A 19971-nucleotide genomic window follows, 5' to 3' on the forward strand; every position below is an offset into this window, starting at 1 on the left:
AATACATATCTTATAAAGTATTCATATATGTACAATACAGACCAATTTTGAGCTAGTCTGATATCAGTATATTAGTTATTATGAACATATACTATCAGAACTACCATTTGCATATAGTGCACATACATACATAACACTAGCCAACAACCATTTAAAAAAAAACACTACTATATACACTTACATAAAAAACAAACAAATCATAGACAAGTACAGATTACGTATTCACTATTATATTCTAGAGCCAATTCCAATAAGTGTATTATCAATAAAAGAAAATAATTTTTTTTAAATAACAATATTTCAATATGAAGGAAAATCTGTATTCTGAAGTTCTTGTATATGTTTGGTATCAATCAATGTAAATTAATCAATCTTTGATATAAAAAAAAATCCGAAAATGATTAATAAATTAAAAAAATTATTGCCTACCAGCTCTGGGTTTTGCATGAAGGTTCAACTTCTCTGACTTCTGAGATTACAGACAAGATTTTAATTAATAATACTATTGTCTTCATTACTAGATTATCTTTCAACCTATAATTTTTTATTTGAATCAGTTCATTGAACTGAAATATTTGCAGCAATTTCTTTAAATGTTTATGAACTTGGATTATTTAAAATACAAATGTAGGTAGGCTTACTAGACCTTTAATGCCATAAGATTGTAATCACATAGGCCTAATTTCACATTTACAACTTAAGTCTTGGAGCTGATTTACATTAATATTTGTGCTAGACTTTGTAATTCTTAAAATTTTATTTTCTGCAATGTTCCAAAGAGCATTGCTCTATTTTGGAACAAAACAATTTAATCTGACAGTTTGTTACAACACTATTCTTCATAAAACAATGCACGTTAGCCTGTATAATATGAATTAGATCTAACATAAGAACTACAAACTGCACATTTGCACTTAAAATATTCATCAAACAGTTAGGGAAAGAGATTAAACATAACATTTAACTCTTAAATCGTCATACTTCATTTTAATTATCACACTTATGCCTGTATGTGAACGGGATCAGAAATTAGCACTGCAAATGCACTTTTAACACTAATAATTAATTATATCAAACACAAATGATATCAGTAACATCATACTTCATTTTTGGTGTTACAGTAAGCTTCCATAAATGTTTCTTTTTCTCAGAACATACATCAGAAAACTTTTCTTGAATTTAAAAATTACAATAAATTTTTAAATACCTAATGATTTGTTAGATAGCAAACCTTCAAAATATGATTTACTTCCAATTTTTGGATTAACGGCATTGAAGTTTTGTATTGTTTGCCATGGAAAACAATGGAAATAAATAAACAAATAAATAATTAAAAATATAAAGACACAACTGAATCAGCTGTAGTTGAACATACAGAACCAGCGAGGAGAATAAAAATATGTTAATATGTTCACTAAAGGTATGCAATGGATGGAGGATGCCCTACATTAATAATAATTAGTAACAGAGAACAAAGCAAATTTGTAGAGAAGAGACTTTTAACAGTAGTAGAATAATAAAATTCCGAAAAGGGCTGTTTCAAAAATTGCAAACATTCCTACACATAAGAAGCCCTTAATCTCAAAGGCTTCATTCAGTACACTGGTCATTATCTGCTGCTCACGATCTGTAAAGGTAAGGTAATTAAATTAATGGTGGAAAAGGTAATAAGCATTAGGTTTGTGGTCTTATAAATGTGGTCATTAGAGGCAAACATTAGGTCTCTGGGTTTGATTCTCAGCAGGGTCATTAATGGATCTTTGGATAGTGCGGAACATAGCAAACATTGCAGTGGTTAGTTGGTTTTCTCAGAGTTCTTACATTACTTCACCCACCCATTCTGTCATATCATTAGCATTTTATAGCCCTTCATTTTTTTGTAATGATCTAGAGGTCACCAAGCTGAAAGCTAAATTAATTTCCTTCATTGACAGATATAAGGGTTGAGGATTTGAAGCAAGCAAGATAAACATTTTAATGTTGCTTGCTTCGTCTTCTACAGAAAATTGAATCTAATATTTTGAATTGCTCCTGTGCTGCACTACTTCTGACTGAGAACGAGTAACCTGCACTTTTTAAGGCATCAAAGAAATTGTTATAACCGATTTCACTGTCTACATATCCCATAATAGTGTTATATTTATCACTTTTGGTACAATTTTGCAATTTATCTCTTGCTAGATCAAAAAACGATATCATTGTTCACGTTCAAAAGCTGTAGCTATAGCCCGCGCTTTTCTACTACCGAAGTTACCCGATCGAGCGACGTACTTCGGAACTGTTCGTGCATGTCGATCTATGGGGGTGAAACTTAGGCTGTCCGGGTTTCTGCTGGACAGCCGAAGATTCACCCCCTTAGATCGACATGCCCTTCGGGCTGGTTCGTAAATGTTCGGGTTTGTTTTCTTTTTTTTTTCTGTACGTTCAAAACAAACATTGTATTATTGACAAAGAATTGTAGACAAATGTTATTTTATATTTTTTAAGAGTAAAACACATGTACACTAATATTGCCTTGTTACTAATTATGAGATTTTCAGGTAAGTTATTGAGCTATTTCTGTTTGATTTGTTAGGAGATTAGGTTAGGATTATTTATTACAAATCTGTAATATTGAGATACTGCCCTTGGGTTAGCTGGATTAAAAATACAGTGAAATTTGTTAGGTTAGTAACAATATACGTACAGTGATTCTAAGTACAGTGGAATTTACATTTGGTTAGCTTAGGATAGCGCCAATTAAAAATTCTGTAAAATCAATTGAACGGTTGGATGTTACTAACCTAATTTAACCAGCCATTATACATTTTAGTGATTTTTTAGGTTATTATCTCACGTTGCTGCGTTTTGTATGCAAAATAAACTTTGGAGTCTTATTTATTTTTTTTAATCTCTAAATATGTACCTGTATTTACTCTAAAAAAGGTTTTTCTAAATTCAGACTGGTTTTTGAGAAATCACTGTTTATAGGTTACATTACATTACCTGTGCAGTAAAGGGCCTGTCACCACGTTGTTCTTTAATTGAGTTGCAGATCTTGTTGTTTTTCATACACAAATTGTATATTTTTTATTTGGATATTGCAATGCAGTAACGTAAATTATAACATTAAAAAAGTTATGTGACTCCTTATTGTGCATTACAAACCCAAAGCATCAGTCCTTGAGAGCGATATTTTTTAGCAGTTTATAGGTGCAAAATTTTGATTTTTTACGTGAGACAACACATAACCTGACATATAAAATAAATTTTCATTTTGTAACAAATGATTCCTTTTATACGTCAGGTTACGTGGTATTGCAGGTAACTAATCTGCGCTTTGCGCCTCCATACTGCTGTAAAAAAATCCCTGTCAAGGGTTGGCGTTTTGGTTTGGATACACATTAGGGACTCGTATCTTTTTTAAAACTATTATTTACGTTTCATTGGGTTATAATATTCAAATAAAAAATATATACATTCTTATATATATGGAAAACCACAGGATCTGCAATGCAATTAGAGGAAAAAATGGAGACAGCTGCTTCACTGCATAGGCTATCTAGTGTGACCTGCAAAATGAGATTTCTTGAAAACCAGTAGGAATTAAGAAAAGCTGTTTACAGTTTTAATAGAGGAAGGTTTTTAGTGTCTGAAAAGGTATTTTCAGAATTGTATAATTTAATTTATGGATAAGCAGCAACAAAAGAAAATTACCTTTTTTTAAATTTAGCTAATCAACCATTCAAATGATTTTACAAACTTTCTATTGTTTATACTTACCTGCTTGAACATTAAACTACTGTTAAACCATTTATTTAATTTTTTTTAAATATCTTTGGGAATTAGCGCAGTGTAATCGAAGACGTTTACTGTATTGATGATTGATTTACTTTATTGATGCGCAACGAAGTTGTATAATTGTTGGATTGGTTAAGCAAATTCAAGCATCAAGGGTACTGATAAATGGTTTTTAACATTATATTTACTTGAGTCCATTGGTAAAATGTTAAAACACTGGATAGGCTAAATTTCCATCGACTGCTTATGTTTTTTCCTCATGCTCACTTGAAAACAATTGCAGGGTTATACTGTAGTTCACAGTTGCAATACTTGGTTAGGTTAGTTACATAAGTGCTGTTAAATCACGAAAATGGTTAGGGAAAGGTAACTTCTTCATAACTACTGTAAAATGGTGTAAGCAATTCTTTAGGTAAGTTTACCTAGACTTTAAAAATAATTTACTGTATTTGGCGAAGTAGGTAGTACTAAGAATTACTATTTATCAAATTTGGTTTGTGTGGAAAAGTTGTTACTCTAGGAAATTTCTGAATCCATCTTTGTAGGAATATAAACTAATATTATTAGAAACAAAAAATACAATGTGTGGTATATTTTAATTTTCTAACTCCCTCTGAACTCTGCAGTTATGCGATTATCGATAATAATTGTAAATCATTGCAATGTACATCCGACACATTTTGTAGTGATTTCACAACTGTACTATGAAGTAATGCCATTGACTGCTGCAAAATAACATGCTGACATCTATTCTCGTGTAGGCATTTTGTTGATACGACTAAAATATGAGCATATAGGATACATATAGAATCTTACAAATGTTGGTAACCTACCTACTAATACTCTCCCCGAAGACTTTGATTTAAAAAAAAAAAAAAAAAAACTGCTTATGTGACATGCATTACATGAAATGAATTCAACTTGTAAACATTTTGCTTGAATCAAAGCCTAGATTTGCTTAAGCTGATAACAAGCAAATACATACATCACTCGAGGCCCTGAGAAACATACTTCTAAAATTGTGTAGTTACTTGGATTGTTAAATACCTAGTTTTTCTGCAATAATGGGCACAAGAGCTTAATTTTACAATTCAATGTTGCTGAAGCATCAAATAGAATTATGTGTTGCATATAATTTTTTTTTCACATAAATGAGTTTTTGTCAAAAAGTATTTGGAAATAAAATATCTGTTTGAAAGGACAAAGAAAAATGTTAATTGTAGTACATAAATGAGAATTTACCAAAAGTATATGTGAAAGTATCAAAATTCTAACTAAAATAGTTTTGAAAGTAATTTATCATTCTGGTACGCATAACTTTTTTCTTTGATACATTTATTTATCAGTTTCATTTCTCTTTAGTACAATATAAATCATTTAACTTTTATTTCTTTTTTGTTTCAGGCTTGTGGAGAACAGCTTTTTTTATCTACTCTTTGGCTGGCCAATGTAAATAAGCAATTATTTCATGAATGCAGCGAGAGAGTTTATTTGATGTATTTTAAAATCACTGATAATATTTATTGGTGTATTTTAAAATCACTGATAATATTTATTGGTGTATTTTAAAATCGCTGATAATATTTGTTTTGTGGTTGAAAGATGGTAACCATGGTGACTTGTGAATTTTTATGAAGGATTAATAAAAAGCAGTAAAAATTATTAATGGTTGTCACAAGGAATTTTTTTTTCAATAATCAATCAATCATCTACACTCTACAGTAACAATTTTCCTTAACTCAAATAATATTTCAATACATATCTTATAAAGTATTCATATATGTACAATATAGACCAATTTTGAGCTATTCTGATATCAGTATATTAGTTATTATGAACATATACTATCAGAACTACCATTTGCATATAGTGCATATACATAACACTAGCCAACAACCATTAAAAAAACACTACTATATACACTTACATTAAAAAAAACAAATCATAGACAAGTACAGATTATTCACTATTATATTCTAGAGCCAATTCCAATAAGTGTGAGGGCGTACCGGTGTTACGATTTGAATTATTGGTGGAAATAGTGGGCGCCACCACGTGAGTGGGCACGTGGACCCGGCTTGATACTCTTGCTCAGGGCGTTACGTGGCCCGTGTGCGGCGAGATATTAGCCCTCCTGATACCTAATTCAGCACCTGTCCCTACCCGAGCCCGCTTATACTTAACCGCAGTGGGCTCTTAGGGCGTCCCACACGCCGCTGACTGGTTAAGGACCCACGTGGCCCCCTCCGAACACAAAGACACGTGATTCAATTAAGTTGGTTTTATTTACTTACACGTTACACGCCCTCATACAATCCTTCCGTGATACTGTTAAAAAAACGCCCGAGGCACGAATCGGTTTAGTTGAGGAGGCGGACCACACACGTGGTTGCCTCAAGCCTTTACTTAGAACACAGGTGGTTAAAAACTCCGGAGAGTATATAAATCACTAATTAAACAGCCCCACCGACCGAGAGAGACCCTGAGGGTGAAGAGAAAACGATTTGAATTAATCAACTGAACAGAACTACTTATCGGTGAGACAACGGTGATATCCTCGGGGTGTCTGCAGAGACGTCCGCTCTCGGCCGGCTGTAGAAGGAGACGGGTGAGACAAGGGCTTGCGGCAGGAAACATGGCGCTCTTTATAAAATTACCAGATACACATCCATGACCAGACCGTCTGTAATAATTACTTATGTGATAAAATATAGTTTGAATAAAGTTATGTGTTGGTTCCGTCGTCACCCGCTAGGGAGCGTTCGTGGCCGTGCTTGCACATACTTTATTACAAAATATAACATATTAATAAAACAAAAGGCACTTACTTACTGAATCGTCATGACACTATTTTAGGGGCGAAAAGAAAAGATTACAATAATATTAATTATAAATAGGTGTGCGGCGCACTGCAGCTAAGCGCCCTCTTGCCGGGCTACCAACACACGCACGCACTCGCTAGCGGGAGGTTTGAATATGAACAGAGGATGGAGGTGTTTGGGCGGTGGCATATCGGATTCGAAAGGGGGCCGCAGGCCCGGACGACGTCAAGTGTATTATCAACAAAAGAAAATAATTTTTTTTTTAAATAACAATATTTCGATATGAAGGAAAATCTGTATTCTAAAGTTCTTGTATATGTTTGGTATCAATCAATGTAAATTAATCAATCTTGATAAAAAAAAATCCCAAAAATGATTAATAAATAAAAAAAAATTATTGCCAACCAGCTCTGGGTTTTGCATGAGGGTTCAACTTCTCTGACTTCTGAGATTACAGACAAGATTTTAATTAATAATACTATTGGCTTCATAACTAGATTATCTTTCAACCTATAATTTATTATTTGAATCCGTTCATTGAACTCAAATATTTGCAGCAATTTGTTTAAATGTTCATGAACTTAGATTATTTAACATACAAATGTAGGTAGGCTTACTAGACCTTTAATGCTATAAGATTGTAATCATATAGGCCTAATTTCACATTTACAACTAAGTCTTGGAGCTGATTTACATTAATATTTGTGCTAGACTTTGTAATTCTTAAAATTTTATTTTCTGCAATGTTCCAAAGAGCATTGCTCTATTTTGGAACAAAACAATTTAATCTGACAGTTTGTTACAACACTATTCTTCATAAAACAATGCACATTAGCCTGTATAATATGTGTTGGATCTAACATAAGAACTACAAACTGCACATTTGCACTTAAAATATTCATCAAACAGTTAGGGAAAGAGATTAAACATAACATTTAACTCTTAAATTGTCATACTTCATTTTAGTTATCACACTTACGTATGCTTGTATGTGAACGGGATCAGATATTAGCACTGCAAATGCACATTTAACACTAATAATTATATCAAACACAAATGATATCAGTAACATCATACTTCATTTTTGGGGTTACAGTAAGCTTCTGTAAATGTTTCTTTTTCTCAGAACATACATCAGAAAACTTTTCTTGAATTTAAACATTACAATAAAATTTTAAATAATGAAATGTTACATAGCAAACCTTCAAAATATGATCTACTTCCAATTTTTGGATAAACACCATTGAAGTTTTGCATTGTTTGCCATGGAAAACTATGGAAATAAATAATTAAAAATATAAAGACACAACTGAATCAGCTGTAGTTGAACATACAGAACCAGCGAGGGGAATAAAAATATAATAAAATATAATATGTTCACTAAAGGTATGCAATGAATGGAGGATGTCCTACATTAATAATAATTAGTAACAGAACAAAGCAAATTTGTAGAGAAGAGACTTTTAACAGTAGTAGAATAATAAAATTCCGAAAAGGGCTGTTTCAAAAATTGCAAACATTCCTACACATAAGAAGCCCTTAATCTCAAAGACTTCATTCAGTATACTAGTCATTACCTTCTGCTCACAATCTGTAAAGGTAAGGTAATTAAATTAATGGGGGAAAAGGTAAAAAGCATTTGGTTTGTGGTCTTATAAATGTGGTCATTAGAGGCAAACATTAGGTCTCTGTGTTTAAGTGCTCACTTTTCTATCACCAAAGTGATCTGGGTTTGATTCTCAGCAGGGTCATTAATGGATCTTTTGATAGTGGGGAACATAGCAAACATTGCAGTGGTTAGTTGGTTTGCTCAGAGTTCTTATGTTACTTCACCCATACATTCTGTCATTATATCATTAGCATTTTATAGCCCTTCATTTTTTTTTGTAATGATCTAGAGGTCACCAAGCTGAAAGCTCAATTCATTTCCTTCATTGACAGATATAAGGGTTGAGGATTTGAACCAAGCAAGATAAACATGTTGATGTTGCCTGCTTCGTCTTCTATAGAAAATTAAATCTAATATTTTGAATTGCTCCTGTGCTGCACTACTTCTGAGAACGAGTAACCTGCACTTTTTAAGGCATCAAATAAATTGTTATAACCGGTTTCACTGTCTACATATCCCGGAATAGTGTTATCTTTATCACTTTTGGTACAATTTTGCAATTTATCCCTTGCTAGCTCAAAAAACGATGACATTGTTCACGTTCAAAAGCTGTAGCTATAGCGATTTTTTTTTTTTTTTTTCCTAACCTAACTAAAACTAAGTGTATTTTAGAGGGGTCCGGGTTAGGGAGGGACCTAGGTGCGTCTCAGGCCGAAGCCTATACGCCTAGTCATGCTGGGATTAGCCATGCAAGGAGAGGGTCGCATGCATCATGTGCTAGGAGGGGATTGGCCAGCCATGGCAGCGATTGGCGCCATGACTAACTCCCCTCACTCTTAAATCTAGACTATAACTAGAGATAGGTTGGGCCCAGGTAAAACCTGCATAGACACAGGGAAAACCCTGGGCACATTCATGCGGGATGCAAATTGGCATGCATTACGTGTAGGAGTTTACAGGAGACAGAGGATGGTCTGGATGAAGTGTTGGACAGAGTAGAAAAGAGTCTACCATGCGGGGGTTGGGAACTTGGACTCGTAGTCCGCTTTGCTTTTTATCCAGGACTGGATTTAGTGACCAGGGACGCAAGCGCCCCTGGTGGTGAGTGGTTGCACTGACCACTCACTCCGCCGCCAGTCAGCACTAGCTATAGCCCGCGCTTTTCTATAACCGAAGTTAAACGATCGAGCGACGTACTTCGGAACTGTTCGGGCATGTCGATCTAAGTGGGTGAACCTTAGGCTGTCCGGTTTCTGCTAGGGATGCAACATCGCTCTTAAAAACATCGATATCACGAACATCGATGTTCAAACGAAAAAGTATCGATGTAAAAAAAACATCGCTCTGACAACCGATACATCGATGTTTTAACCGATGTTTTTAAATATTAAGAAAAACATGCCGAAATGATTAAAATTATAGTATGTATCCAAAAGCCATACTTACTACAGGTTCCTGACCACAATATCCACAACCCATTTACAGTTGTGTCTCATGCAGAACAAAAAAAAAGTATTAAAAGCTGTTGTCTGTAAAGTCAGTTTACGGACGATAGTTTAACGTGAAAACGTCATAACAAAACATTGATGAAATGATTGCATACTTTTATGAATAAAATTGAATCATTTTTGTTGAATTATCACTATTTTGTATGGATACAAAGATGGAGTGAAATGAAATCCACAATTTAATTGATAAATTTACTTTTATTTGCACTCATTAATTCAAATATGTTTATTACTTTAACGAAGAGATTATTTAACTAGAACTTTTATACATGTTTGCTATTTAACTTTAAGATCGTCTAGAATGTTTTACGCTTTTTCGCAATTAAACATTTAACGACGAAGTTTGTTCGTCGTGAAATTAAACGTAGAATTTAATAAAAATGCCCTTGCAGTTAATAAAATAAGTATTAGTAAGTTTAAGAAATAATTTCGGCTTTAATCTCTAACCCAGACACTCCTGGTGCGCTGGGGCTGAGATTAAAATTCGTTGATAATATTTTACGTTTTTATGTCTTCCAGTGCTCAAAATGATATACAATTGTGGCCCCGGTCACGAAATTTTATTTATAATTCATTCATAATAACGCCCCTCGCGATAAACAAAGGAAAATATGTATTAACGAGTGCCTGGTTGCCGCGGAAGCGGGTAGATAGCACGATTCGTTCGGCTCGCGTCCGTCACCATAGATGACAGCGCCGTAGGGGAATAATATGATTTCGTTTTTATAATATAATTTTATAACAAATACGCATCCCAAATACACCAAACTTATTTATAATGTGTTACAATATTTTTTTAAAACATTGTGCAAAATATACCGGGTATAATTAGAATTATTATGTGTAACTGTAAAACACCTTTGTGCGTACAAAAACGTATTTGAAAATTCAACATTACTTTTGAATTACCGTACCGATTGTGCTGAAAATCGGTGGAGGATCGTTAAATTACATAATATTAATAATTCAAACGACGAAAACATGAATGAAAAGTCAAATCGATGGTTGTTCCAATCGAGTGGAAGAGAGATGCGGCGCAAGCGTGCAATGAGCGTAACGGGACACATCGTAGTAGGTCAATGTGCGTTACGGGACACTTTTTCGTGCGTGCAGACGGCGTTCATCGATTTATTAGACGTTGTAACGTCAACAAACAGATTTGAAAATTCAACATTACTTTTAAATAACTGTACCGATTGTGCTGAAAATCTGTGGATGATAGTTAAATTACATAATATTAATAATTCAAACGACGAAAACATGATTGAAAAGTCAAATCGATGGTTGTTCCAATCGAGTGGAAGAGAGATGCGGCACAAGCGTACAATGAGCGTAACAGGACACATCGTAGTGGGACGATGTAAGTTTTTGGACATACTCCATTGCTAAGAACTTTTTTCTGTTGAAGAAAAACTAAAAAATAAAAAATAAAGAAATAAATAAATAAAACCCAAAAAGGACAAAAAAATAACAAAATTAAACAAAAAATTGCTGTTGTCAACACGGATATAAACACCACAAAATATTCCGTAACAGGAATATGGTCAACAAAACAAAGAAAAAAATGTACTAAGAGAACGAAAAAAAACCCACAAATGATGATGACACGGAAATATTGAACCCAAAAAATTCATCATAACGGTTGAAACGAAACAAAAACACGACAAAACGAAAAGACGAAACAAACGTTGCGTTACGGAACACTTTTTCGTGCGTGCAGCCGGCGTTCTTCGTTTTATTAGACGTTGTCACGTCAAAAATAGGGAAAAAGCATGAAGTGTATGTGAAGGATAAAAATGTAACATTAATTTTCTCGATAGAGCTAGCGAGACCGTTTCGGTACCAATCACTAGCTTGTATGCAGGGGCGCAACAACTAAATTTTCAAAAGGGGGGGGGGGGGGGGCAATATACCTTTTTATAAAGAATCATCGATCCCCCCTATTAAAGCGGGGGGTCCTCCCCCGGGAAAATTTGTATTTCAAGGTGGAAAATGGTGCTATACAAGCAGTTTTATTATCTAAAAATTGATTACACAGCTAGTGGAAATAACATATCCGACTTGTACAGCACTTTATTTGCCCCCGTTTGCCCCCACTTCAAGGTTTCAAAAGGTGGGGGGGGGGGGGGGGGGGGGCAAAATACCCTTGCCCCCCCCCCCCCCCTGTTGTTGCACCCCTGCTTGTATGTACAACAAGCTATGAAATTGTCTATGAAGTCTCGCTGCTTTTTCCCTATATTTTTCAAAATATATAATAAAATTCTTATGTAAACAAATATTTTTAACGGTATTTATTTTTTTCCAAATGATTTTACACATCTTAAAGTACTGGAAAAAAAATTGATACTGAAATCAACCAAATAGTTCAGTATTTACAACATTTTTGATACCTACTTAAAAATTTAGGTTTTTATAGTAAGATAGACAGTTAAAAAAATTGTATCTTGAAAACTAAATGTCGTATAGTAATGTTTTTTATATATTCAATTAATAGTCATTAAATGATAGCCAAAATATTATTAAAAATTAGGGCTATTTTAATGATGAACGATGTCGATGTTTTTCGACTTTTTCGTCGATGCATCGGCGATGTATCGCTCTTCAAAACATCGATGCTAACATCGATGTTTCATGAACGATACATCGATGTTTTAAAAACATCGATGTATCGTTTGCATCCCTAGTTTCTGCAATTGGACTGGAGAAGACCGTGGTCAAGTAAATGCGCTGGACAGCAACAGCAAAACATGGCGCCATACTGTATGGGAGGTAATTCTACTACACACGCTGAAAACATCACTTTTTTAACATAATTTAACGAAAATAAAAGCATATAAAAGAAAGAAAAATGTATGAAATATACAACATAACAACATATATGTACCATAATATTAACAAAAAAAGTTTTAAACAATAAAAAACTTAAATTGTTGAAATATCAAGATAAACACAGCCCATATATTTTACAAATTTCTTTATATTTAAACGTCTCCAGGACTCATACCATGTATTGGCCGAACATCAGCCATGTACCAAATGAAAGCTGTCACCTTACTTAACAAAATATACTGTTCAGAATTTTTGTCTGGGCCGACACTTTTAATGCCGACGGACAGCAACAAGATCGCGCGCCCAGTTTCACTTGCAGGCAGAAGCTTCACCCGCCCATTACAGGCCTTGAAAAAAACATTTTACTTCTCCGTTAAAAAGTGAAATATGAAAATTCAACAACGAGGTCCTAAGCACAAGATATAAGGCTTTTTATTTAACCTAAAAAATTTGTAATTTAAAAACATTTTTTAAAATTATTTAAGGTCAAACAAAGTTCATATTTCAGAAAATGGCATTATATTATAACGACTCCAGGACTCATACCATGTATTGGCCGAACATCAGCCATATACCAACTGAAAGCTGTCACCTTACTTAACAAAATATACTGTTCAGAATTTTTGTCTGGGCCGACACTTTTAATGCCGACGGACAGCAACAAGATCGCGCGCCCAGTTTTACTTGCAGGCAATAGCTTCACCCGCCAATTACAGGCCTTGAAAAAACCATTTTACTTCTCTGTTAAAATGTGAAAAATAAAATCCAACAACGAGGTCCTAAACACAAGATATGAGGCTTTTTATTTAAACAAAAAATTTGTATTTTTAAAAACATTATTTAAAGTTATTTAAGGTAAAACAAAGTACATATTTCAAAAACTTGCATTATATTAAAACGACTCCAGGACTCATACCAAGTATTGGCCGAACATCAGCCATATACCAAATGAAAGCTGTCACCTTACTTAACAAAATATACTGTTCAGAATTTTTGTCTGGGCCGACACTTTTAATGCCGACGGACAGCAACAAGATCGCGCGCCCTGTTTTACTTGCAGGCAATAGCTTCACCCGCCCATTACAGGCCTTGAAAAAACCATTTTACTTCTCTGTTAAAATGTGAAAAATGAAAATCCAACAACGAGGTCCTAAACACAAGATGTGAGGCTTTTTAATTAAACTAAAAAATTTGTATTTTTAAAAACATTATTTAAAGTTATTTAAGGTAAAACAAAGTACATATTTCAAAAACTTGCATTATATTAAAACGACTCCAGGACTCATACCAAGTATTGGCCGAACATCAGCCATATACCAAATGAAAGTTGTCACCTTACTTAACAAAATATACTGTTCAGAATTTTAGTCTGGGCCGACACTTTTAATGCCGACGGACAGCAACAAGATCGCGCGCCCAGTTTTACTTGCAGGCAATAGCTTCACCCGCCCATTACAGGACCTGAAAAAACCATTTTATTTCTCTGTATAAAACTGAAATATAAAAATCCACCTAAAGGGTCCTAAACGCAAGATATGGCGCTTTGTATTTAATTTAAAAACTTAGTATTTGTTAATAGTATTATTAAAATTATTTAAGGTCAAAAAGGTACATATTTCAAAAACCTGCATTATATTAAAACGACTCCAGTACTCATACCAAGTATTGGCCGAACATCAGCCATATAACACATGAAAGCTGTCACCATACTTAACAAAATATACTGTTCAGAATTTTAGTCTGGGCCGACACTTTTAATGCCGACGGACAGCAACAAGATCGCGCGCCCAGTTTTACTTGCAGGCAATAGCTTCACCCGCCCATTACAGGACCTGAAAAAACCATTTTATTTCTCTGTTTAAAACTGAAATATAAAAATCCACCTAAAGGGTCCTAAACGCAAGATATGGCGCTTTGTATTTAATTTAAAAACTTAGTATTTGTTAATAGTATTATTAAAATTATTTAAGGTCAAAAAGGTACATATTTCAAAAACTTGCATTATATTAAACCGTCTCCAGTACTCATACCAAGTATTGGCCGAACATCAGCCATATAACACATGAAAGCTGTCACCATACTTAACAAAATATACTGTTCAGAATTTTAGTCTGGGCCGACACTTTTAATGCCGACGGACAGCAACAAGATCGCGCGCCCAGTTTTACTTGCAGGCAATAGCTTCACCCGCCCATTACAGGCCTTGAAAAAACCATTTTACTTCTCCGTTAAAAAGTGAAATATGAAAATTCAACAACGAGGTCCTAAACACAAGATATAAGGCTTTTTATTTAACCTAAAAAAATTCAAATTTAATAACATTTTTTTAAATTATTTAAGGTCACACAAAGTTCATATTTCAGAAAATGGCATTATATTATAACGACTCCAGGACTCATACCAAGTATTGGCCGAACATCAGCCATATACCAACTGAAAGCTGTGACCTTACTTAACAAAATATACTGTTCAGAATTTTTGTCTGGGCCGACACTTTTAATGCCGACGGACAGCAACAAGATCGCGCGCCCAGTTTTACTTGCAGGCAATAGCTTCACCCGCCCATTACAGGCCTTGAAAAAACCATTTTACTTCTCTGTTGAAAAGTGAAAAATGAAAATCCAACAACGAGGTCCTAAACACACGATGTGAGGCTTTTTATTTAAACTAAAAAATTTGTATTTTTAAAAACATTATTTAAAGTTATTTAAGGTAAAACAAAGTACATATTTCAAAAACTTGCATTATATTAAAACGACTCCAGGACTCATACCAAGTATTGGCCGAACATCAGCCATATACCAAATGAAAGTTGTCACCTTACTTAACAAAATATACTGTTCAGAATTTTTGTCTGGGCCGACACTTTTAATGCCGACGGACAGCAACAAGATCGCGCGCCCAGTTTTACTTGCAGGCAATAGCTTCACCCGCCCATTACAGGACCTGAAAAAACCATTTTATTTCTCTGTTTAAAACTGAAATATAAAAATCCACCTAAAGGGTCCTAAACGCAAGATATGGCGCTTTGTATTTAATTTAAAAACTTAGTATTTGTTAATAGTATTATTAAAATTATTTAAGGTCAAAAAGGTACATATTTCAAAAACTTGCATTATATTAAAACGACTCCAGTACTCATACCAAGTATTGGCCGAACATCAGCCATATAACACATGAAAGCTGTCACCATACTTAACAAAATATACTGTTCAGAATTTTAGTCTGGGCCGACACTTTTAATGCCGACGGACAGCAACAAGATCGCGCGCCCAGTTTTACTTGCAGGCAATAGCTTCACCCGCCCATTACAGGCCTTGAAAAAACCATTTTACTTCTCTGTTAAAAAGTGAAAAATGAAAATCCAACAACGAGGTCCTAAACACACGATGTGAGGCTTTGTATTTAAACTAAAAAATTTGTATTTTTAAAAACATTATTTAAAGTTATTTAAGGTAAAACAAAGTACATATTTCAAAAACTTGCATTATATTAAAACGACTCCAGGACTCATACCAAGTATTGGCCGAACATCAGCCATATACCAAATGAAAGCTGTCACCTTATTTAACAAATTATACTGTTCAGAATTTTTGTCTGGGCCGACACTTTTAATGCCGACGGACAGCAACAAGACCGCGCGCCCAGTTTCACTTGCAGGCAATAGCTTCACCCGCCCATTACAGGCCTTGAAATAACCATTTTACTTCTCCGTTAAAAAGTGAAATATTTAAATTCAACAACGAGGTCCTAAACACAAGATATAAGGCTTTTTATTTAACCTAAAAATTTTTGTAATTTAAAAACATTTTTTAAAATTATTTAAGGTCAAACAAAGTTCATATTTCAGAAAATGGCATTATATTATAACGACTCCAGGACTCATACCATGTATTGGCCGAACATCAGCCATATACCAACTGAAAGCTGTCACCTTACTTAACAAAATATACTGTTCAGAATTTTTGTCTGGGCCGACACTTTTAATGCCGACGGACAGCAACAAGATCACGCGCCCTGTTTTACTTGCAGGCAATAGCTTCACCCGCCCATTACAGGCCTTGAAAAAACCATTTTACTTCTCTGTTAAAATGTGAAAAATGAAAATCCAACAACGAGGTCCTAAACACAAGATGTGAGGCTTTTTATTTAAACTAAAAAATTTGTATTTTTAAAAACATTATTTAAAGTTATTTAAGGTAAAACAAAGTACATATTTCAAAAACTGGCATTATATGATAACGAGTCTAGGACTGATAGCAAGTATTGGTCGAACATCAGCCATGTATCAAATGAATTCTGAAATCTTTCTTAACAAAATATTCCTATCATAATTTTTTACTGGGCCGACACTTTTAATGCCGACGGTCCTCAACAAGTTCTTACGCCCTGTTTTCCTTGCAGGCAATAGCTTCACCCGACAAATATGTTGATATTTTTATTTATTTCATTATATTTGAACCACTATTATAGATTTTATTATTTATTGCATACTTAATTATTGTATATAAGTTTTTGATATGTCTTACTAATACTGCAAGGGGTGGAAAATTTTCAATCTGCGCTGCCATCGGAAGAGGACGTGTTGTGGAGCTGCTCCAAGGGTTTATGACGAGCGCAACGACCCGACCTTTCAAAGTATAAAGAAAGGTTTCCTTTCTGCTAAGACGCTCAGGCTATAAAAGTGTCAACTCATCTATAAACTTAGTCACCCGACTTGGCTACACCCGGGAAGCTAACATCCCTATAGCCTTCTTGTCGCCGGGCGTACATTCGCTAGCTTCGCTCGCGCGTGCTGTCGGCCGGGAGTGCCCTGCGCCCTTTGGGAATCACCTAAGGCGTGCAGTTCACCGAAGGGGAGTTGATGCGGGAACCGTAGCGTTTACTCACGGCATGCGCGGGGTGTGTCGCCCTGCCCAGGCCCTTGTCTAGGAAATACAAAAAGAATCACAAATCTGTGAAAAATTTGTCCATAGCTGAATTTCTGCCAATTGTTAGAGTTGACTATGCTTAATAACATACCTGAAGTTTACCGTTGTAGACCTTATGCGTATCACCGAAAACGTGCAGTTAAGTCCTAGAAGTTAGAGTCTTACAGCAGTCCATTAAAATGATTCCCGTTTACGCAGTTAATAACGTAGACTCTCTGTAAGTGCATAAAAATAATCCAGAAACACTATTCAACACGATCACGTTAAAAAAATTCAATGTTGAATAAAAAGTTGAAACAAAGTCGATAACGTTATTGATTATGTTTTTTTTTAAACATTCATTGAAATAAAAGTATGATTTACATACAAAACAAGGGTCGGCGTGTGTGCCGTCCTGCGGCGGTGCTTTGGTCGCAGCAAGCCGGCGCGACGAGCGTTGCACGCGACCTTCATGGCCAAGTTTCAAAGTTCCGAAGATTTAGTTTAGGGATTGCTGCAGATATGTTACGTTTATTCGATTTAACAAAAAATCCGTTAAATTATCGCAAATAAGATAATAATCTAATATTTTTTCTTAAGTTATGATGGCTCCATAAAGTTGCAATAAACAATTTTGTTAGAACTTGTTAACAGGAACACCCAAAAATACCAAGTTTAACAATTATGTATACAAATATCTAAAAAAAATTGGGAAAGCTTTCCTTCTCATAAAGAACGATTTAAGCTTTTATTTTTTATTTGACTAAATCTGTTTGAAATGGGAAAATCGAAACACTAATGAACTTTAAAGTAATAACTCTAGGCATCGGACGCATGACGTCACATTGGAGATGAGGCACAATATCAATATTTGAGAGCATGTTTTCAGTTCGTAAACTTAAAAAAAAAATGCTTTAGTAAAGACTGAAAAACCAGATTAGAAAAACTAAGTAAAGAATTTAAAATTAATACCAATACTAATCAACAAATAAATATATGATAGTTATTGTCTTATTCTATTACTTCAGTAACGTAATCTATTTTTTATCCAGGCTTCATGGTCTATTAGAAACAAAACATTTACAGTTTTCATAGCGCCCATAAAGGTTTGTGGTTTTTATCTTAGGTAAATATTTTCATTCTGATGTATTGTAATAAAATCAAATAAACTTTTGCATCTACTTACATTAGTTAATTGGAGGAATTTACTAGCGATTTTTATCTTTATTTTTAATATCTTTGTTGCCTGTGACTAAAACACTCCAACACAAACGACTTTAGCATGAAGCCTAGAGCAGTACACATTGCGACGCTCTAACGGCTCTAGCGACCCAATAGGTTATTGTAGACAACTAAATATATACCATTTAAAAACTAATAAATATCAAGAAACTTAATTTAAAAGACTTTCAAGTTCCTGTAGTTTATATATATATTAATTCCTGCGATTTTGTAAAAAAAAAAAAACATTTCGCAAAATTTTGTTGATACAACTTTCTTATTTTGCATTATATATATATATTAATTCCTGCGATTTTGTAAAAAATATAATGCAAAATAAGAAAGTTGTATCAACAAAATTTTGCGAAATGTTTTTTTTTTTTACAAAATCGCAGGAATTTATATATATATATATATATATATATATATATATACACACTTCTAAACTTTCAAAAGTATAAAAGATTTTGAAAACTAATTTTATTTGATAACTGAGAAGATACAATAATAAAAACGTTTGTAGAATTCATATTTGTAGAGCGCAACAAGGAGCTAAGATTTAGGACATAACCGCTAGTTTTCTGAGTGATGCACAAGGTATGGGGCGATAAACTGTTGATATGTTACTACAGAACGTTGATTCTAACTCTACTAAATAAATTCAGCGTTTATGTTTTTTTTATATTAAAAGTGTTAGTTTCCTAAGAGCTAAATTCACCGCAGCCCAAGTGACTTCAGCACCTCCCGCAGTAGAATAGGCCTACACATTACGCCGCTCGGAACGCTTCAGCGCCAGCGGGCAGATCAATGGAGTCACACTCTTAAGCAATATACCATTTGTTAAAGCTTAAAAAATATGCAACTTCGTTGGTTTAAATGAATTTTACGTGGGGCCTTTCATGTTTATGTAATTGTATTTTTATTTTCTTAAATTAAAAAAAAAATTGGTTGTCTGTAAAGTCGGTTTATGGACGATAGTTTAACGTGACGTCATAACAAAATATTGATGAAATGATTGCATACTTTTATGAATAAAATTGAATCAATTTTATTGAATTATCACTATTTTGTATTGATACAAAGAAGGAGTGAAATGAAATCTACTACCTATTTAATGAAAATATATTTAATCTTTATAAATGTGTTTGTTTTTAACAATTGAAGTTAAGTTCCTAGAACATTTTGGGCTTCATTATGAGATTATACTATAGAAATTGCATTTACAAAATTTATTTTTGTGGGTCAATGCAAGAAATTGTAACTTAGGCCTTAACTGCACGATTTTGGTACAA

General features: G+C 33.9%; 1 long non-coding RNA gene across 1 annotated transcript; it reads left to right on the forward strand.

The window, feature by feature from the left end:
* The first annotated feature begins 2436 nt into the window (after positions 1 to 2436).
* LOC134534146 (uncharacterized) lies at positions 2437 to 6863 on the forward strand. The gene is made up of 2 exons (XR_010075446.1): positions 2437 to 2540; positions 5185 to 6863. It is a non-coding gene; the product is annotated as an uncharacterized LOC134534146 (long non-coding RNA).
* The last annotated feature ends 13108 nt before the right edge of the window (positions 6864 to 19971 follow it).

The sequence above is a fragment of the Bacillus rossius genome, chromosome 7 (assembly GCF_032445375.1).
Source record: "Bacillus rossius redtenbacheri isolate Brsri chromosome 7, Brsri_v3, whole genome shotgun sequence".
Lineage (NCBI taxonomy): Eukaryota > Metazoa > Arthropoda > Insecta > Phasmatodea > Bacillidae > Bacillus > Bacillus rossius.